The 23,197-nt window shown below is 40.8% G+C and overlaps 1 long non-coding RNA gene across 1 annotated transcript; it reads left to right on the forward strand.

The window, feature by feature from the left end:
- Window positions 1-17,966: 17,966 nt before the first annotated feature.
- Window positions 17,967-21,484, forward strand: LOC133210171 (uncharacterized). Its single transcript, XR_009724881.1, has 3 exons — window positions 17,967-18,168; window positions 18,257-18,482; window positions 21,147-21,484. It is a non-coding gene; the product is annotated as an uncharacterized LOC133210171 (long non-coding RNA).
- The last annotated feature ends 1,713 nt before the right edge of the window (window positions 21,485-23,197 follow it).

Genomic DNA, 23,197 nt, shown 5'->3' on the forward strand with positions numbered 1-23,197 from the left:
CAGAGAAGAAAAAGCAGTGGCAACATACCAGAAGTATACACAAAAATAAATGCTGTAAGCAAGATTGCCTTTCCTACAAAACAAAAGCGTGGGTACATGAAACTGAATAACAAGACATTTACAACCAATAAAACAACCCCATTTATTTAACGTATAATGGGGGAGTTAGACATCTACATGAGCAGTGGGAACAGAAAGATTTGGTTGGACAAGAAAAGAAATACAAAAGGGCTTACATCTGTGTGATTTGAGGCATAAACCAAATAATGGTGTTAAGGAGCAATTTACCTCTATGGGCCAGTTTTACTCTTTATACCCTTTACGATCAATTTTGCTGAGAAGAACTTAGATGCACTTTTAAGTGTGATGCTATAATGAATAGGTCACATCAGTTCCCACACTGAAGGCAGCTGTGTTTCTACTGTGTGCTGTGGTGCAGAACACCAAGACCTGCACCACATATAAGCCATGTAACTAAGGCACTGGAAGAAGCTGAGGTACCAAGGTGCTGTATCTGAGATTCCTGTGACAGAAACACCTTTGGATGTCCATAGTGAGTCCAGTGCTGCTCACAGGCATTGGTCTTAGTGTGCCTGTCCTTCATGGGGTGATAACTGATAGGCTTATACCACAGTGTAGGCACTAGATTCAGCTCTATAGTGGCCTGTGTCCCAGCCAGGCATCCAAAAACCCAGAGAAAGACATCATTTCTGAGTGGAAAAAGGAGCAACATCTGGAAAAACTGGATACATGGTAGCCTTATCTAGACTTGGCTGCATAAAGTGTTGTGTGGGCTGAAGTACTCTTTTGAGACCAGACATCTGTGGAGATGCATCCTCACAGTTTTCTAAATGAGTACGCACAAAATTCTCTAGCAGATGTAGTGCTGCAATTAATTGTTCAGGATCACTTTACCAAGTCTGGTGTCCTTGTATAAACTACACACAATTGTTTATATTAAAAACCTAGGAGCATTTCTTGATGACATGCCGGTGGAGTAATTTTGTTCAATAACTGGAGCTGATGTCCATCTTTTGTCTTACTCCAGACAGGAAGTTCAACAGTTGCGTGTCAATCTTATCATCTCCTTTTCTGAGGTACAGTTATATGTTAATTGGAGCTGTTTGGAATTCCCCCTCCCCAGCAAAATGATATTTTGGGAAATATTTCCATAAATCTTCTGCCTGGAACATTTATAAAATATCAAATTAAATGCTTTCTACCCGGGTACTCCAGGGAATTACTATGGTCTATAGCAGATCAAAGCCCAGTCCTCGATCTGCCTGAGATATAGCATTTCATTCTAATTGCAATTCAAATCAGTGAGTGTCTCCTCTATCTCCATCAGGCCTTGGTGCCACAGAATGTATGTGCACACAATTGACAGTTTCGCTTCAGTATGTAAATCATACTTCAAAAAAATCACAGATTTTGCCAAATAAATGGAATAATAGTTCTATGGGCATTCTGGACTATCTGTCACAATTTACCAGACAGCTCAGTAGCTGTATTGAACTTCTTCCTGTCTGGTCTACTCAATTTGACTCCTGGCAGGACAATTTTCCCAAAGGTCAGTCTTTTACAAGAGCCGCTGAGGAGCCGTTACTCAGCCTCTCGAACAAGCAAACCCAGAGATGCCTGCATGTGGTAGAGGTAATGCAGCTACTGAATTCTCAAGGGTTCATAAAACAGCTGAGGTTGGAAAGGACCTCTGGAGACCATCTAGCCCTAACCCTGGGCTAAAAGAATGCCACTGACAGCAGATTTTCCAGGACCATGTCAAGAATTTTGAGTAGTGTCTGTTGTGATAGAAGAAGGGGTAATGGTTTTAAACTGAAGAGGGCAGATTTAGATTAGATAAATGGAAGAAATTTTTTTTACAATGAGGGTGGTGAAACACTGTCACAGGTTGCCCAGAGAGGTGGTGGATGCACCATCCCTGCAGACATTCAAGATCAGGTTGGATGGGGCTCTTAGCAACCTGATCTAGTGGAAGATGTTCCTACTTACTGCAGGAGAGTTTGGACTATATGACCTTTAAAGGTCCCCTCCAACTCAAACTATTCTATGATTCTAAGTGAAGATTTTAACAGTCCCAAGGATGGAAGCTCACAGCCTCTCTGGGAAGCCTGTTCCAGGGTTTGCCCACCTTAGGGTAATTTTTGTTCATCTGTTAAAATAGAATTTCCTACTTATTTTATTGTCAGACTGAGAAGAGTCTGGCATCATCTTCTTTACCCCCTTCATCAGATGTTTACTGATATCAGTAAGGCACCTCCTGAGCCTTTTATTCTCCAGGCTGAATATCACTAGTTCTCCCAGCCTCCCTTTATATATCAGATGCTCCAGCCCCTTAACCATCTTAGTGGCCCTTTGCTGGACTTGCTTCAGTAGCCCCATGTCTCTCTCATCTCGGGGAGCCTAGCATCAAACACACTAGTCCAAATACGTCTCACCAGCACTAGTAGAAAGAAAAGATCACTTTTGTCACCCTCATGGCAATCCTTCTCCTAGTGCAGCCCAGGATGCTGTTGGTCTTGTTTGCTGCAAGGGTGCATTGGTGGCTAGTGGGCAACCAATTGTCCACCAGCAGCCCCAGAGCCTTTTCTGCACAACTGGTTTCCAACTGGTCAGCACACACCATGTACTGGTATGTGGGGTTATTCAGGTGCAGGACTTCAGCCTTTGCCATTTTGAACTTCATGAGGCTCCTGTCAGCCCATTTCTCAAGCCTGCCAAGGTCCTTCTGGGTGGAAGCACAATCCTCCGGTGCATCAGCCACTCCTTCCATTTTCTTGTAGTTTTACCAGTGTCTGTAGTGATTCTCAAAAGGCCAGGGGACAAACGTGAGGAAAGGAAGCTTTTCATGGGCTGATCAGTCAGGCCAAGACAGCCTCACTGCCCCACCGTCTAAGCCTTAATGCTCTGAAACGAAAGGTAAAATCTTGAGTGCACTGAAATCAGAGGTGGTTTTACCATTGCCTCTTACTAGGCCAGGCTTTCGGGTTTTCTTTTCAAAACCATGCTTGCTTTTTGTTTTTGTCACATGAATCTTTTTCTTTGACAGTTGGAGAAAGGACTTTAATTCCTGAGCAAAAGACACTGGGTCAAATCACATTCATGGTTGGGCATTGGCTGCAGTATCTTTGAGGTCAGTGGCTTTCTTCCAGGGCATTGCCTACCTCTTATAATTTTCAAGGAGTATCTGAGGAAGCATTATCATTCACATTTAGGTTACCCATACATTTCTAGCATGCAGGTGAACTGCTTAATTGGAAACATTTTCTATCTTCCAACAACAAAAGAACAAAATAGGTTTCTTGATCAACAACAAAGCAGACAATTGCTATGATAGTGCCTGCTTTTATGTATGTTTTAATTCATTTGTTTGGACTGAGGTGGATAAATAACTTTCCTACAAAACAGAGAGAGCATGAAATTAAAACTTTGCATCGTGAAGTGATTCTCCAAAATGTCTAGCTCTCTCCAGACTCCTTTAGCTTTTAAATAATCTGGGCAAAAGCTTTGTTTGAAATAAAGAAGAGAGAGCTGGACTTCCTACCTCTGTCACTCTTTCCCTCTCTCTGTCTACACACATAAAGAACAAAGTTTAATAGATAGCATATGCTGTTAGCCGAGCCTTTGTTCCTCTGCCGCAGCAGAGTCAATGCACTGCCAAGTCTCACTGAGTTTCAGTGTGTCTCCCCATTTTTGGCTTGAGTTTCCTGCAATCTGAAGCAGTCTCGCATGAAACTCTGAAGATTCACAATACTTTTAAATGGAAAATTTGAGTCATCACTCAGAGAGTACATTTTTCAAATCTGATTCCCTTTAGTGACCAAAACTTGGCAGGTTTGCCTACAGTCTGATAAGGATGAATGAGGGATGATCGAGTCTCCTCCCTGTCTCTGTAGAAAACTCTAAGCAATTGAAAAGTGATAAGTCTCATGAAATTTATGGAGAAGGTGTAGAATTCTCTGCTTTTGGTTTTTTGATGCTGTTTATATTTGGTTGGGTTTTTTAAACAATATTTCAGTATTGAAGATATTAGACCTGCTGTCAAGCTTAGGATATTTAAAATGTGTCTAGTCTGTGGTCTTAGAAAGATCTTAGGTATGTGGAAAGATATGGTGCCTTTCCCTCGATAGCTAGGTAAATTCTTTAACCTGACTCCTCCAGGGGAATTTCCCAGGTGAAAAGCTATCTAATTCTTCTGTATTTTGTTATTCTGTCTCTTTGTTTTTGAAAAGTTCTTTCCTTTGATTCTCTCTGATTAATTGTTGAAGAATTACACAGGTTTTTAGCTTTACTCCGCTTACTGAAGGTCAGATTGATCAAGTTATATTGTACTGATAAAACTTCATGAAATACTGTGAAAATGTGGAGGCTAGAGATTGTAACTGGAGTGGTCTGGTCCTGAAAATCCCACAGTCTGCTTTTTATCCTTTCAGTGTAATAGAGGAACACTTGTAACATCATGGTTTGCTGATGAGGATGTTTTTTTTAATCGGATGTTTCCTACCTGGTGAGAACAATGCTGCAATCGTAGGTGCTGTTTTTAAACTATTCAAATGAATCTGGCTAATTGAATACATTTGAAAAGACTCCAATAGACCTTTATCATTATGAATGGTAGCCCCACTTTAAGTGGGCGTGAATTTACAGACATGTAATGGCTTGGAAAATGCCCTGCTAGACTAGCAGAATTTTGCAGTCTAACGAGTTAAATACCTAAATGATCTTAAAATAATGTTAGGGAACACAGCTGACAGAAGCTGAGAAAATAAGAGGTATTCAAGGTTGGGGTTGGCATTCCATTCCCAAAACACCACACTGCCTTGTGAAAAATAAAATAAATGCAGAGGGTTGAGTAGGGGAAGGTCAGTTTCAGTATTTTTTACGTCCTTGGCTCCCACTCTCACCACACTTACTCTTAGAAAACCAAAACTATAAGACAGCTGAGTAAAAGTTAGCAACTGCACCATTTACTAAGGAGTGTATTCTGAGATTCTTACTTCAGCAATTAACTCGCTTCTGTTTCCCATGAACCCATGGTTTGCAGGTACCTACTAACTTCCAGTTGGCCCAAGTATTTTGGGAGGCCCATGACAGATCAGTTGAGCTTGATACCCTGCATTATTAGGATGGTTCGTAACTGTCTGAGCAGAGGTCCTCTCCAGTCTCCCAGAAGTAGGTCTTGGGGCACACAAGACGTTTCTTGCTCTTATTTCTGGGTGGTATAGGTAAAAGTTTCCTCTCCTCTTTTTCCCTCCCTTTGGACTTGGATTGCACCACCTGCTTTGATTTCCCATCACTGATGGGCCTGTGTACATCAAAAGCACCACACAATAAAAGCTGCTGCTACAGCTAATGAATCTGCAGTGTGGCTCACAGGGCAGCCTTACCTAAAGTGTTATTTTCATACCTAGAAATAAAAATCATAATGCAAAGATAAGGCTGGGTTTCACTGCATCCAGAACAAAATCAGAATCATGGCAACAATGTTTACAGTCTCAGTAAATCAAGTTTCTTTTTCTCCATGATCCAGAGTACTACCTGCACAAGATCCCCTTGGCTGTGGCTCTCCCTGGACACTTGCTTGTGGAAGCAATGTTGTATTCTGAGTTTTTTCTGAAGAGCAAGAATCAGACCTTTGGTCTTTGGTGCATAGAGTCAAGCCCAGCTTTGTCACTGTGGCATAAAAAAGATTCATTGCTTTTATACCACAGCAAGCACGTGTGGAGAAACCTAATAAATAATCCTATTCACCCGAGATAATGGAGAGAATTAAATTGGCTGGCACTTTGATCAAAGCTCATTAGCCTTGCATCTAACACTTGACAACCAGAGATAACATCAAAAAAGGGGGTTTCTTGTGCCGTTTTCTGCATGTGTTGCAGTGGTTGTTCATGTGTAACGAGATCATATCTTAGCAAAGAATGAGAAATGACATTTTTGCCGGTTGTCAAGACCTATCTGAACATAAAGTTTATTTAAACACATTTTTTTTCTGTGACCTCATATTAAATCTCAGCAAGTTTATCTATCTCTAATTTAGTTATATGGTCATTACGTGGAAAATACACTTCAGATGAAGCAAAACATTTTCATCCTCTAGTTACACAAATACCAGGTCACGGTAATTACGTGCAAATGTCAGATACCTACTATACCACTGTAGGGTTAATTTGTACATGTCCTGCACAAAAAATAGGAAGCTTATTCTGCAAAACAATGTAGTGAATGTGAAATTTCATCAACAGGATGAAGAAAGGTGAATGAGCTGAGCCTCTAAAAAGTCCTTGACAGAGTGCCCCTACTCTGATAAATATCCTACATCCTTCCCTGTGGATGGCTTTCACAGGCAGCAAAAGAAACAGCACAACACAATATCTGGTATAAAACATCCTGCAGTGTGTTCAACTGTCCTTACCCCACTAAGATTCAGTCCTTTTCTGTGGATTCCCAACCCACCTTCTATGAGAAAATGGAGTAAAAGAGACACACCTGCTACAGCACTTTAGCCACCTACCCTTTCCATCCCTGCAGCCAAACCACTTACACACACTTAATCACTTTCCTTTTCAGCTATTGCACTCTTCTTCACAGTATTGCTTTGTCTCTTTACTGGGCTGTCAGGCTGTTGCTGCCAAAGCCATTTTTGGCTGTGGCATCTGCCCCTCTGAAAGCTGGGCTGTTTCCTCAGTGCTCTCTAAAGAGGTCTTCAAGATCTAAGATCTAGAACTCTGTCCTCATCTTGAAGATCTGCTGTTCAGCTCCTCTTGCTAAATCTAACCTAGTTTCTCTACCCTGCTATTTCTACTTGGTCATGTTGCCTACCTCCCTTGTTTTACAGAAGCCTCCATCCCCCCTTTCTCTGTCCTCACCAAAGCTGCTCTACAGCCACTTCCTTCTGGCACTTTTGGCATTCAAGGGAGTGAAGAAAACCAATTAAAACCATCCATATGCCTTGCTGTTGCTATTCTTATTATTGTCATCTTCATGTTTTCTCTTCCTCATGTAATTTGCCTGCCTGTGACCTTTGCTTGCTGTGTGTATGCTAGAGATATTCATTTGTTTGAGGAGATAGACAATATTTTCCAGTCTGTTCATTGGCTAAACACTCTGGCAGACGATTTCCTTTCATACAACTATATTGTCTTATGGTATCGAGCTCCAGCATTAGACAAGCATTTTAGTTATGGTAAGACATGACCAGATATATGCAGGAGGTTCTTTTAAACTGTTGTATTTGAGTCATGTTAGCTGAAAACCCAAAGGAAATGGTAAAGCAGGCAAATCTAAGGAAAATAAAATTTTGTAGTAACAGTGGATCAGAAAATATCTTCCTTTGTAACCCTAGAAATTAATCTTGACTTTTTTTTTTTGAAGCAATTTAAAAAAAACAAATATGGCTAAATAAGTATTGCCATCTGGATCCACAGTATGAGTATGCTGAACTCCAGTAAAGATGGGTCTTTGACACTGCAAATGCCAACCGACCGTTAGTAAAATCAGTACGATCACAATTCAATTGTTATTTGTCTTTGCAGACCTTTTTAGAAAAAGAGCAAGCTGTGCCAGACAGAAAACAAGGGAACAGCAAATTGCAGTCTGCAGTCACAGTGAAACCCAGTGTTCTTACTGCACTGACCATAATCAAGGCCATCAATCACTTTCCTAATGCATTCTTCCTGGCTCCAGCCACATCTATATTTACCAGATCAATCAAAATCTGCCTTTTGTTTCCTTTTTTTTCCCTTTAATGGCTTGAAGAAAACAAAACAAAAAAGCAGCCAAAATCTAAGAATTTGTAAGATATATTCTTATTTATTCCATATGATGAGATCACTCTGAGAGAGCTGTTCCAGTCTCCTGGCTGAAGATCCCAAGGAAGAGGTGGGCTCAGGCCCTTCTTGATTCAGTCCATACATTGCTGTGTAAAATGTGTCTATTTCACCAGTTTGTGTGTGTGTACATGCCATGGAAAAGACCCATACAGCAAAGCTTTTACATGATGCCCATGTCACAGTCTTACCAATGACTTCACAGAGGCAGGGAAATGAACTTTCTCCTGTTTGTATGTGCAGGAGCCTGCATTAAGTGTGTGATTTCTCTCATCTTTATGGTTAGTGTACCTAATCCACAAGCCCATCTATGACTTGATACAAAAAACAGCTTCAGGAAATGAAAAGAACCCTAGAGCAAGAAGCACATAAAGTCCTGTGTTTTGGTTATGGCACCCTTTCCAAGAAGGCTACCATCACCCAAAGGTTGAAATTCAGCAGATATGCTGTATAAAGGGTGCTGTGAGCTGGAAGGTGTACAGCCTCCTTCCCTAAACAGAAGAATGTACCCCCACAGGCAGGGGGCAATAAAACAGCTTTTCTGGAGTCCTTCTTCTCTTTCCAACATCCTTCTTACATGAACTCAGCAAACCTGCTAGGTCCTTGCTTAAATGAGGGCTACAGAGTACCAAGTCTGTTTTCTGCAGGACCACTGTCAGCAACCTGACGGGGTGAGGATTCTTGGAAGCACCAGGAGCATAAATGTCAGCCCTTACCTGACCGACACGCTTTTAAAAGTTTGCATTAAGGCCTCCTATTCATTGCCCAAAAATATTTGCAGCAGCAATATTTCTATTTAATATTTCTATAAAAATTTTAATCTCTAAAGGCATATTTTAAAAGTTTTCAGCCTTTAATTACATGCATTGAAGCTAATTTTCCACCTCAGACCCTCATATTTCTCAAACCAGCCCTGCTACTTTATGGTGCCACCTCCCAACCCATCATTTTTGGTATCCAACCATCTTCTGGGTGGCCTTGGGTAAGCCAAGGTTCTTTGTATGAATTTCCTTCTGCATCTCTAAGTTAGACTAATAATATTTACCAGCTTCATTGTGGTTCACTTTCATGGAGCACTACAGAGATGTAACAGAGTATGGAAAAATTAAATGCCACTGCCTTTAAGCAAGCTGTATTTTTCAAATTCTGTCATCAGGGCTGATTTTTGAGGGGCTCTCAGAACGGAATCTAAGCCTTTTCAGATGCATTCAGATTATTTCTATTTTTGAGCAGCACATACATTTTTTCCCATTAGCAGTAAGTTCAAAACCAGACCTATCCACTTGCTGGCAGTTGGCAGGACCTCAACATTCCAATGTAAAGCGATCTTTTTTTGTCTGCCAATAATGCAATATTAAAAAATTTGTCTTGATATCTATCTGTTGTTATGTCTGTTGGTGGACTGTACCAAGAAAACAAATCTTGGAACACTGCAGCAACCATTGTTTTAAGGCATCTCATATGGCATTGAAAACTCTCTTCAGCAATTACCAGTTTCGAGGCAATACAGAATCATCATGTAAGGAGTTCCCTTGGATGTTTTCTGTCACTGGCCATTTCAAGATGCACCCTTTCATGGTCCCAAGAGCTCAGATTTCATTTATGCTTGTTAGAAACTTAGCTTTGCCATGTTATTTTTTATAAGTTTAACATAAAATGTGGGACCATCTGGGAAGAAATCGGCATCACATACAGTACTTAAATTTTCACAGTAAAAATATTTGGTGTTTATCTTCTAATATTCACGTATCAAGTCTCTACATGTCAGTTCTGCACAAGAAACATGAAGAATGGGATGGTTTGTTAAACCTCATGCTTAGCACTAAGAAAGACCACAGAAAGAAGTCTGAATGGCCAGTAAAGTCTTAGACTGGGATAAAATGAAGTTGATTAAAATCAGCATTGAATTTGCACAGTTAAAACATGAGCAACTCATCTGAGCAAAAGCACCTGCAATCCTTTTCTCAATTTTAAGTTAGATAGCTACCTATACTTGTTCTAAAATTGCAAACTAGCCACTGTAAGAGTGATAATTAAGTAACAAGATCTTATCCAAGATAAGTAAACCCAGGTATAGTTGAAAGCAATGATTTTATGAAAAATTCTTGAACTGAGATTTTAGAATTCAATATTCTTCTCAACCACTCAGCTCGTTTCTGCAAGAGAAATTACAGCTCTCTTTCTTTCCCTTTGATTTTACTACCTCGTATTTGTTTGGGGCAGGATCCTGCATGGCTTCCAAAATCAATCAGAGCGCAAATTAAAAGCACACAAAAGGACAGGGTGACAAAGCATCAATTTATTAGTTACAACTTGATCAGATCAGTGGTCTAGAACTGAAAAGAAATGGTGATTTTCAACCAGATTGATGGCTATTTTTATTGTAATATTGATGATCGGCTGTGACTGAGTAATAGTTGTAACAGATGTGGCCTCCCTAACACTGCCCATAGGAGTGCTCTTGCTTAAAAGGGAATAGTAATTATCCACTGTTTTTCAAAAACTCCAGCCTACAATTGAGTTGTCACAGTCTCCCAGACACTGCTCCAGGCACTGCAGATGGTACCAGCTGACACACTTGGGGCATATCATTATAAGCATGTGTAAAACACGTGATTTTAACTACTTTCCTGATACCTATTGCGTGACAGTGTGTCAAAAAGAGGCGCCTTTCAGGAGGAAATATGGGCTCCATGGAGCTGCATTATGATTGAGGAGAATGTTCAAGTGAGGACACTTCTGAAAGAAATTGCTAGCATGAGTTACAGCAGGGAACAATCAGCTTCTGTAACAAAATGCTTGTTTCCAGCCTGAAGTATCCGAATTGTTTTTATACAAGGCCCAAGTCAATGCTACCAAGGGCCGTTTCTGTTTAATGCTTCATCTATTGGATTTGCTGAAGGCCACTGTTTAAGCTGAGAGTGAATAAATTAACGAATACATATAGCAGCCCATTACAAGTTATTTGCATGCCAGAGAAATAACAGGTTTGTGCAGCTAATAAAAAGGAGACAATTGCAGATGCTTACTTGGAATTTAAAACACTTTGGTTTTAGATAATTCAGTTTGAAACAATTGATTTCCTAAGTCTGATAGCAACATAAATCACAGCTCAAAGCTCACTGTAAGTAAAATTAAGTTAGCCTAGTGAGAAATAAGAAACACCATAATGTGATAGCATATGATATTTTAGAAAAACACCTTCAAAGTAATTTATGGTATTTAAAAACTAACATTTGGTGCTGAATCTCTGACAGCAGCCATGCAAGTCTGTATGAAAAGGGTCTGAATGCAAAAGCAATTACACAAAATTTTATTTCACCTTCCTCTCTGCCCACAAACTATTTGTAAGGCATATCAAATTCAGCCATTTTTTTAAATTTTTCACACTACTTTTGGTAAATTTGGTTTTCTGTTCAAACCTTGTATGAAGAGTTCATTGCAAAAGAGAAGGAAAAGGTATCAAGGAGATAAAAAAATTATGCTGTGTTGCTTATTTGTACTGAGTTGTTTAGGAAAGTGATTGTTTGAGAGAAGTATAAAAGCAGTTTTCTGTGAAAACTGACATTTCCAGATCCTGGTATTACTGTGATTGAAATAATATGGAAATAAACTAGATGCGTGCATTTTATGGTTTTTGTGAACTGAAGAATTCAAGCAGAAGCAATGGGCAGTGGTGTTAAACTTAACTGTATTCAGTGTCTTGCAAAACTTTAACTGTACAAGAGTGGAAGTAATGTTTGTAAATACTTCAAGTCATTAGGTTTCAGAGCTTGAAAGATAAAAGTGACCTTGGAAAAATGAGGACCTTGGCCAACTTAGCCGTCACTTGTGTGTCCCAATAGTTGCTTTTCTGATTTTATTCTGTGCTTTTGTTCCTGTTTACACCAGAGTCAGTGTGACTAATATATTCCTTTGGTATCTTCCATGCCATCTACATAAGCAAATGTATGGCCTACTACTATTTCTGGATTCAAGAAGCCTTCTAAGAAGTGCTATAAAAGATACTGGGCCACATTTTATGTTTGCTTGCATTCTGGCTAATCCTGTGTAAATTAAAGGAATTTCTTATATATAAAGTTTGTGTTGGATTAATTTATCATACAAGTTAGCTAGAAAAGGGATGGGAGTAGTAAATCAAAGATCATTAGATTTGGCCCTTTTATTTCTTGTTTGGTTTGTTTGTTGTGGTTTTTTTTTAACCCAACTTAAAACTTCAGGTTCTGCTCTCCAGCTGCAGTGTAAGAGATCAGTGAGTTAAAGAACCTGCTCAGGACCAGAATACAGGTCTCCTGTCAATCACACTGCCATGCCTTGGGCCACTAGGAACAGGAAAGGGTGAACCCATCACCTTTTTTGTTGCAATTGTTTTGCTCTGCACAAAGAGCTATTTACTCATTGGAAAATGGACTTATTTCTGTTGAGCGCTTGTCCTTGAGTTTAGCAGTAGCAGTTATTTTTTCTCCTTCTTAGTAGCTGGTGCAGTACTGTGTTTTTGACTTTTGGCCCAGGAACAGCACTGATAACACTGATGTTTTGGTCTGGCCAAGGACTTTCTGAGTCTCATGCTCTGCCAGGGAGGAGGGGAAGCTGGGAGGAAGCAGAGACAGGACACCTGACCCAAACTAGCCGAAGAGGTATTCCATACCACAGCACATCATGCCCAGGATGTAACTGGGAATTACCCAGAAGGGCACTCTCTGATCGGTCGGGCTCGTTTCGGCGGTTGGTATCGTACTTTCTTCCCTTATTATTTCCCTTATCATTATTATTACTGGTGGTAGCAGCAGTGGTTTGTGTTATACCTTAGTTACTGGACTGTTCTTATCTCAATCCATGGGAGTTACACTCTTTCCATTCCCTTCCCCATCCCTCGGGCGGGGGGGGGGGGGAACGACAGGGGAAGGAAAGAGAAAAGGGGGGGAGTAGAAACTATGTGGCTGACTGGGTTTAAACCACGACAGTGGTGCTCTAGCTGCTGGATCACTGATAGTGTGAGCTTCTTTCAGCACAGATATTCTAAGATTCAAAGTTGAACAAAAGTTCTTTCCACTCTCACAGTATTCTCATGAATTTGACTTCAAAGTGTTTCATATATCACAATTTACATTGAATCTAGTTAAATCTCGGTATGTACACTCAAATCCTGAATTTTATATTAAAAATCTCAGATTAGGTCAAATCACTTTATATACTGAATATATACAGATAGCATTCATAACGTGTTTTACCATAGTCTTCAGTTCCAAAACTCACATTTTAAGTAATTCAGTTCTATGAGACAAGATGGATATTACCCTGTAAGGGCTTGGATGGTACCCCTGACATTAATTGCTCTAGCTGAATAAAAAGCTGTTGGCTTTCTTTCCACATGAAAAATAATATGGTCTTGCAAAATCTAAGTTCCTACATCATCAACAAAGACTCTCAGTTTCAGATTACTTCTTGTTTTAACATTGGATTCTTATGAAAAGAGATGGCTCCGATGACCACATTAACTTAAATACTTGCCTGGCATGTTCAGATTACTGAATATTCTAAACTTCATATTTATGCATGGCAAATTGATCTCCTTTTCTTCTTCAGATATAGGCTGTCCCTCAAATGTGTTGGCTATGACTTGTTTGGAAACAGACAGTTGTCAATTGCATGCAAGCTTGCCAGTAAGGAGATGGGTGTCTAGGAAGAGCTGTGGAAATACCAGTTTTCAGTTTTCACAGTATCACAGTAGGTTAGAGATTGGAAGGGACCTCAAATGATCATCTAGTCCAATCCCCCTGCCGGAGCAGGAACACCTAGATAAGGTTACACAGGAACGTGTCCAGGCGGGTTTTGAATGTCTCCAAAGAAGGAGATTCCACAACCTCCCTGGGCAGCCTGTTTCAGTGTTCCGTCACCCTCACTGAGAAGAAGTTTCTTCTCAGGTTTAAGTGGAACCTCTTGTGTTCCAGTTTGTACCCATTACCCCTTGTCCTTTCATTGTTTGCCACTGAGAAGAGCCTGGCTCCATCCTCATGACACTCCCCCTTTATATATTTATATACACTAATAAGGTCACCCCTCAATCTCCTCTTCTCCAAACTATAGAGACCCAGCTCCCTCAGTCTTTCCTCATAAGGGAGATGCTCCACTCCCTTAATCATCTTAGTTGCCCTGCGCTGGACTCTCTCCAGCAGGTCCCTGTCCTTTTTAAACTGAGGGGCCCAGAACTGGACACAATATTCCAGATGAGGTCTCACCAGGGCAGAGTAGAGGGGAAGGAGGACCTCTCTCGACCTACTAACCACCCCCCTTCTAATACAACCCAGGATGCCATTGGCCTTCTTGGCCACAAGGGCACAGTGTCGGCTCATGGTCACCCTGACCATGTTTTGACCAAGCAGCCTATTGCTCTGTGATCTCTGGTCTTTTTTTAGACTCATTAGAAGACCAACCATCTCAGGCCCAAGTTACTATTTCAGTGTTTCATACTTTCTGTTTGAGCCCAGAAAATAAATCATGGCGGGCAGTCATTTTGCAGTAGAGTGCTCTTTAAATAAGGTCAGTATGCTGGGAAGAAGTCCAAATAAGATTGTTTTTCACTTTTTAGTCTCTATCTCAAAATGGGATTTAAGTTTCCTGAAGAGCTGAAAAAGATCTCTGAAAATTCTTACTGCTTTTTTTCATTAAGTATCATGGCACTTTCTAGTCATGACGTGAAGTAGCTGTGGTATGAAATACCAGAGGAGGAGAAGGAGGATGTGGTGGGAGAAGATCAGGTCCATCCAACCTGACCTTGACTGTTTCCAAGGATGGGACATCCACAGCTTCTCTGGGCAACCTGCTCAAGTGCCTCACTACCCTTGCAGTAAAGAATTGTTTCCTACTGTCTAATATAAATCTATCCTACTATCCTATTCTCCCTTGTCACTGCAGGCCCTTGTAAAAGTCCCTCTCCAGATTTCTTGTAACCCACTTTAGGTACTGGAAGGCTTCTATAAGGTGTCCATGGAGTCTTCTCCAAGCTGAACAAGCCCAGCCCTCTCAGCTTGCCTGAAGCCTCCAGCCCTCTGATCATATCTGTGGCATGAGCTTTGTTCTCCAGCAGTGAGCAATAGCATACAGCATAATCTTCACATGATTTTGATGGGATAACACGGTGGGGGGTAGGAACTTCCAAGCTCAGCTCCTCAGAGGTCTTTCCACCAAGACATATGAATAAACCAGGAAGATTCACAGAATTAGAACAGTGAAAAGGAGAGAACAGAAAAAGAAAATCTTTTGGAAATGAGCCTGACATTTTCACTCAAAATAGAAAACACTTCCCAGAAAGTACATTGTCAGCAATGCAGCACTGTCAAGTAAGAACAGGGGTTTGCTCAAAAGGAAAAAGGAAACTTCTCTAAGATGACTAGAAGTCAGTTTAAACAAATTTTAATCACATTTAATAAAGTCAGTTTCTGTTTTCTATCTCAGTTGAGGTAGCTGGGTGCCGAAGAAGTCAGGGTGTGAAGACAAACGAATGTGGTGCTTCAGTCAGATTTATGCACCTACTACAGTATTCAAGTTCAGGAGAACAGTAAGCAATTATGTCCGTAAGGAGTCAGAAGCCTGAGATGGGTTTTCAGGAGGGGCTTGTGCAGAGTTCAGATAAAGCTATTATTTAGCTCTGTCGTGGGTTCACCATACACTGCATAGAGGAACAAGTTATTTTGTCTTTTAGCAAAGTGCTTGGTCACCCTAATCCATGTTCTTGTTTAAAGATAAATAAATTTTCTGTCTCATGACTGAATGTTGGGTTTATGACTGCCTGACATTTTCTAGCCCACGTGACACATGTTGAAGAGGCAGTCTAAACATATGAGGTATTTCTGGGTAAAAATGCTCCACTACCAGTTTTAGGATTTCACATCAGTTCATTTGAAGTGCCAACTGCTCACACAATGAGCTCGCTTTGTGTTCTGCATTTGATAGCATGCTACAAACAAGTTCCCGAGACTTAAGACTTATTTGAAATCAATATTTTGATGTTTGGATTATGTAATTTTGTTTTAACCTAAGACGTATTTAGTAAAAGCCTCTTTGGGGACGTATTTTTACCTGCAGAGAACTGTGAATTTGGCCGTTGCTCAGCAAAAGAGGAATGCCTTGTGTTTCAATAATGGCATTCATTCACAGGGAAATAGTTGCTCTTATAGCTTGTTTCCCCTCTTCTTTTTTTGAGCAGCATGTGGTGAGGGGATTGCATCTGGGGAATAAGGGCTACGGACATACTCACAGAAGCTGTAAACTGGCTTGTGGTAGGAGCAGAGAGTGCTCTTCACTCTCATCCTGCTTCCCTGCCAGCCAGCATCACTTAACAGAAAGCTGGAGGATGAAGCCTGCCAAAAGCACAGCTCCTATGTAATGCTCTCTCCCAGGCCATGGACCCTGTTGGCTTGTTCAGAAAGCAGTTTCTCTATTCAAGAGGCTCTAGCTTCTATCCTCTGGAGAGCTGCAATAAATTTGCCTAGGAAATGGTCAGTGCCTTGAAGTGCCTAGAGAGACACTGTTTATAAAGTGGCTACTTTAATGAGCATCCCCAGGGTTTCCCTACTCCATTAATGCACAGTTAATGGATTAGTTAATTGAGAATAAACTGAGGGAGAAGAACAGGCTGGGAACTGTAACTTCACAGTATACAAGACTAGAACATCTTGAAGGCTCAGCATAGGGATATGGCTGGATTGTGGGTACAGACACATGAACAGGTAGTAGGGGTAAAAAGAGACTAGCTGAACAGACATCAGAATGACCCCCATTAACTGCCAGTGTGCGAGCTTTTATCCCATGGTAAAAGACAGATAGTAATAATAAGCACATTGCTTATCTTTCAAAGAGAAACATGCCTAGTGTTTGAAGAGGAGGAGCTGGTACACAAACAATTACAGGGGATCAGCTGTAAGTTCAGCTTCTAATTCACCCTGCAATGACTCATACATGTTGCCTACACCTTCTGTTATTACCAAAAGCTTTTCCGGTTGCTTTAGTTCTGTTTCAATTTCTGCTAGTGTTAAAGGTGATTTCTCGTGTTAAAGGTGATTTCTCATATTAAAGGCTCAGCTGCTGTAAAGCTTCACCAGCTGCAGTAAAGCTTCACCAGCTTCACTAAAACTTCACTACTTCACTACTTCAGGTTCAGACTTAAACAGGGGAAGTTTAAGTTGGATATAAGGAAGAAGTTCTTTACTGTTAGGGTGGTGAGGCACTGGAATGGATTGCCCAGGGAAGTCGTGAACGCTCCATCCCTGGCAGTGTTCAAGGCCAGGTTGGATGGAGTCTTCAGTGACATGGTTTAGTGTGAGGTGTCCCTGCTCATGGCAGGGGGGTTGGAACTAGATGATCTTAAGGTCCTTTCCAAGCCTAACTATTCTATGGTTCTACTGTAGCTCTCAACAATGTCACCTCGGAGCCAGCTCAAGCAAGACCAGCAGATGCCATTCTGAGATATTGGAGGGACTGGCAGATACACAGATTTAGTAATTTCCTATTTTCTCATCCTTCATTATTTATAAAGCTTTTCCTTTTCCTCATTTACAACTTTTGCCTAGTGATTTCTCCCTTCTTTGCTCAAGGAAGAAAATTAAGAATCTTTACATGTCTTGATGGGAAAAGTTGGACCATCTACCAAACTTATTCTTACAGACCAGACAAAACTCCTTCTTGGCATACTGCCATGAGTGTTGAGACTACCAGGTTCTGATTAGAGTATCTTATTTCTTAAATGGCATGCAAAATCCAATTGCCATTAGAAATATAACACAATAAATCATATTAATGTAACATCAGAACACAAACCTACACCTCTTGGAATAGTTTTTAGGCACCATCAAATGAAATGGGGACCATATCACATTTTTATAATCCATTCCCAAATCTAACTAGCAGCTGCAGCTGAAGGTTTGTTTAGGTATGAAACATTTTGGTTGTTGGTTTTTTTTTTCCCTAAAAGAGATTCAACAAGCAAAAAGTAATGGGAAAGGGAAATCACAGGTGATCTGCCCATTCCACCTGGATCCAATTGCATCTAATAAATTGTTTTGGGTCAAAATTGCTGACATTTGTTATGGACATTTGGTATGAGATGACTAATGTCCTTTAGGTAGACTCAAGTTCTGACTCTAGGGACAGAGATCTGTTGAAGCAAGATCTGACATTTTGCCCTAAAAGTGTAAAGGAGTTTTTGAGATTCCAAATGCTTTTACTTGAAATGTTCTCAGCTTCCTCAGAACAGATGGGTCTCGCCAAAAACAGAGCCAAAGCAGGCTGCCGGTGTAACTCATCCCTTTTAATACGCAGCTAGGTAACTTTTAATTTTCCCTTCACTCACTAGTGACTGTAGAAGTTGGAGTGATTAACTAAGTGAAGCTTACCCATTTTCTACTTTACAGACAGTATTCTTGTGAATACATGAACTACATCAGGAGTCAGAGAAGCACAAGAAATACAGTGAAAGGGCTTTCAGAGATGAATTCACAGTTTCCTGCTCAGACTTGGTCCTTACCAGATGGAATTTGGGGTTCCAGGAGAAGGGCAAGTCCCCAGGAGCACAGAAAGGCAGAGCTTCTGCTGGCTGCCCATTGCCTTTTCCACTACAATCACAGCAAAAGACAAGAGGTGAGACAAACTTTGTTTCACTAAATATGTAGCTCTAATAAAACCTCTATCCAGGGCACTGAATGCAACAGTATACAGTGCTCAGTGAAATCTAAAAGGTTTTCTTGTACAGCTTGACTGCTTTTCTGATGTGCAGCCAGATTCTATCTTGAGAACGCAGAATAGGCTGGAAATTGCATGCACACGATCCTACCCCTATAAGGCTTCTACCTTCTGTTGCAAATGGAAACATCACAGTAATTTCCTTGTGATGGTTTGTCTGGGTTTCCAATTTCAGTCACAGCCAGTTTTAAGAAAAAGATAACTAAGATTGGTTTATTTTTTAGTCCCTCTTTCTCCCACTCCCTATCCCCAAAGAATTTGGTTAGAGATTTCTGAAAATCATCATTGATTTTACGTTTGTCCTAGTCATTTCACTCCTAGAGAACAGGATACTTTACACAGGACAGAAACCTCTCTTGCTGAAGTTCATGCTCTGTCTGCCATGACTGCTGACAATTGGCTCTGCATGCTGCTATTCACAAAAGGCAGAGTACCCTCTTCCTGCCTTTTAAAGGCCTTTTAGGTAACTTGAACTGTAGCCTTGCTACGTCTCACCCTTCTGATACGTTATTTTAGCTAACATTCTTTCAATATCTAGTAAAGGACTTTAAATCCCCCAGGGCCATTCACTTTCTATGACTCAACCCTGACTCCCATCTCTGCCTGGTGGTTGCTGCTCCCCACAGCAGCTCGAAATATCTGGCCCCTCATGCTCATTCAACAAACTTATAACATTTGGTTGTCCCTCAGCATTTCAGCCCTTGCAAACTGGATTAACAGAAGCCTGATACTTGTGCCACACACACTGGTGTGACTGGAGGCAGGGCTGATGCCTGCATCCTGGCCAGCTGCCGGAGGAGGGGAGAAGGCAGGACCCAAGGTTTGTTGCCCTTTGAGCATAGCTTCCTGACCATCCGTTGCTTCCCAGGGAGGGATGCCTGGGTTAGAGTTTTGGCCCCTATTCAAACACTTAGCATGTGTGGGCTTGCATAGGGAAGGGGAGGGCTTAAATAACAAACAAATTAACTGTTCTGCAGGATCTTTCTTAATAGTATTCTTTCACATGGAAACTAAAGAGGGGTGTAGACTGTAGTCAAGTAACAGCTAAGCCTGCCCTTTTATGAATGTCAGTGCCTTTTTGTGCAGTCCTCTCAGATTTCCTTATTTCACATCCTCTCTGTAACTTTTCAGTGCCCAGCCTTACCACTACAATGTTTCATACCTTACAGAGCAATTATAACTTTTTATTATTACAGCTACTTGAGTATTCTTCCCTAAGGCAAACAGCAAGCATGGCAGCTTACTGGCAATCTGGGTGAAAGAATTCTGTTTACTGTGCAAAATATATTAGGCAGCTCAGAGCTACAGTTCGGTGAGAAATTTCCTTTCTGTTAGAGAACACTTTCATCCTCACAAAATGAATGCAAGATGATTTATATACATGGCAGTTCCAAATGTTTGCAAATACAGACACATGCATATTCATAACCCTAGAAATACTCCTAATGCACCTGCCATCAAAACAGTCCTGGAAAATATGTTGCACAAATGCTCCACTGGGGCTGTGATATCTCAACACTCTTCATAATCGAGTGCGCACAGATTTGGGGGTGTTCTCCCCAGATAGTTCAGTTTCCATTTAAAGACCTTTTGAGCACACAAGTGATACCATTTAACATACAGAAATTAAATGTTGATCACATCCATGCACAACAGATAGACCCTGCTAACCTGTGTACAGAGGCAGTGTGGACAAGAAGTGCAAGGAAACACATATCCATGCACAGAGTTTAAGTTTAAACAGTTTAAGGGATGCTAGAAGACCGTTTATGCTCTACAGTTTCAGTTGTGCTTATTCTCTCCAAGGGTTATTTTACCAGTTGTTTTGGAGTTGTTCTCCTGTTTCAGCCCTTAAACCTTAAACACTGGGGAAAGCCTATAGAAAGGTAAAAAATAAAGTATCCTTCATAAGACAGATGAGAGTGAACCTGTGCCTAGCAGGACAAGTTTATGTCCCGTGAATTCTGCATGGGTAGGGCACACAGCAATCACTCAAGTTAATATAAACTTACATTGTTCCACTGGGGCATTAGAGTAAATTGAGTTTCTACACATTCATATCCTGAGGATTGGGGCCACTTATTGCATGCAGTATTTTTATTATATTTAGCATAATATTGCTCTAAATGTGCAGTTAATTACACAACTTCCTGTTTTAAATTCCATAGTAACTATTCTTCTGCCAGAAGTGGATTTCTTTTAATAGGATTGTGTCCCCTTTTGGCAGTATGTGGTTACATATACTTCATTCCCATCCTTACTATTCACAATCCATATCAAGAGAATACAAATTCACGGGACGAAATTCATCCTGTGATAAAGTCAGTGGCATGCCTCCCAGGCATTCAGGAAGGCTATGTTCCCATGAGGATTTTTGCATTCCCACCACACCCTTCTGCTTGTCAAGCTAACGAAGCATCTCCACTAATTGCACTGGCAGGGGCGAAGCCTGGTCTGTCTTTACCCCTAAAACACAGTTACAGCATTTTTACTCAAAACAAGTAGTTCTGTCTGCATCCTTTGAATCTCACACTCTCCTGCACTTTTAACCTCTGGCTGTAGACATGCAGCATCCATCAGGAGATGCCTCTCCCCAGGACAGCCCTGGAGCAGCCAACAACCCCCTATCGACCGCTGCCTAAACACATAGCTGGTGAACAGAGCGCCTCTTGAGGAACATGAGAAGGATGCAGACCTGACAGCGCAGACTTCACCGTCACCTTGTCTTTTCGTATTTTCCCCATCTGCTCTTATGTTGAACAGTTCCTGTTTGACATGAGGGTAATGTTTGTGAGTGTGATCTGGCAGCCTTGCAGATTCAAAATGCATCTCAAATAATTTTTCTCCAGGGTTAGTATTCTTTATTTTCCTTGTTGCTTTCATGTGCTTTTCTTGGGAATTTCAAATGCTTTTGTGAAAAAAAATAATCATGAGTGTGCACAAAGACTTATTTCTTTGTGATATGTAGCAAATATAAATATAGAAAGGCAAGCACATATGCGTATATAGACACAGATGTATTTTTATGTAATACAAGACAGCGTATTCTATTTATCATAGAAACATAACAAAATAAGATTATATTTAAATGTAGCTGATTTTCCTGCACAAACATTCTGTGCTAAGAAAATTTTGTGTTCACACTCTGGATTTTGCTCTGGAAATACTATCTGAAGAATTCACTTTCGAGGGTAAGACATTTGTTACAGCATGTTTTCACAGGCAGATTTTTGTAGCTTTCTGAACACAAAAATTCATTATACCTTTCCTAGGAATGATTTTTGAAGGAAAAAAAAAAAGGAAAAAAAAAGGAAGCAGCAGTTATATATCTTTTAAATTAAAATATTTTATGCTTTATATTCAATATGCCATATCGGAGATGAGTTCTTCTGCAGGGCATATGCAGTTCCTTCTTCATATGTGGTACTACTAGTCAAAGAGCAATGTATCTTGTACATGCCAGAGTTACTGAGCTAGAAAGACCTATTAGTGGAGGAAATACATCATGAAGCTTCAAGATATAAAATAGAAAGAAGGAAAGTCAGGAAGAAAATGCGCAGTAGCAGTCAATATAGTGATTAGAGGCAGTTTCAGAAATGTCTCTGAAGGACAAACAGGGCCACGTTAGCACACTGGAAGATGTGACAGCCCTATCTTAAAGCGTAGTTGCTTCATAGATGACCCCAGGAAATGTGGCCTTGCCTTGAGGCATTAATTTGTCAAGTCTGGGGCCAAAAAACCACTATCAGCATTGCTCATGGTCTGCCATGGATCTTTGTCACAAACCTTGAGCTGAAAACATTCAGAATTTGAGGAAAAAAAACCTGTGGGCTTTGAGGTCCACTCACTACTCACACTACAAAGCATGGGAACTGCTGCTCTAAAATAATCAAACACCCAGCTGCCACAACATTGACTTACCTGAATAGTGTGAGAAGGAAAATGAAGCCTGCTAACTCATGGAGATACACAGTTATTTTGCCTACCCTTGGGCCATGGCGAAGTATTAGCAAAAACCCTAACAAACCCATGGTGCCTATCTTTTCCACGCCCTGTGCAACAGAACTTACAGTGTCAATGGAGAGGAGAAAAGCCACCACCCTGACATGCATTTTGTGTGAAAGGAGGTGGCAAGGGCTGGCCAAGGCAAAGCTTGACATGTTTACACTGAAGCCCTCAACATACTGCTCATTCCATTATAAGTGGATCAAAGCAAAGGGCATGATTATGTATTTGTGTAGCGCCAACAGTGTGTTAAGCACTCAATTTGCCATCAGAGGCTGTTCCTTTTGCTGTGATATTTCAGGCAGGGATTCCCATTCATCACATTGATCCCACTCTAGGCCTGGAGCACAAGGTCAGCTGTCATTGGCTCTGTCACGCTCAAAGGCTGCAGTGCTCTGGTAATTAAGACTGTTAGATGGGAGGACCTCTTTTCCTGCTATTTGATGTAGAGTAGGTGCAGATGAAAGATTTATAGTTTTAATTCAAATACGGGACTTGTCTTTGACAACTTAATTGCGTTTGCAGAGAATTTCTGGACCCTTTCTCTTGCCAAGTCATTACAGAAAGGCCTCACATCTTGAATCTACCAGGAAGCTGTTTGGATTAAA

This window comes from Neopsephotus bourkii, unplaced genomic scaffold (genome assembly GCF_033783945.1).
Source record: "Neopsephotus bourkii isolate Nb327-2 ecotype Australia unplaced genomic scaffold, CSIRO-AGI_Nbou_v1 NB_405, whole genome shotgun sequence".
NCBI lineage: Eukaryota > Metazoa > Chordata > Aves > Psittaciformes > Psittacidae > Neopsephotus > Neopsephotus bourkii.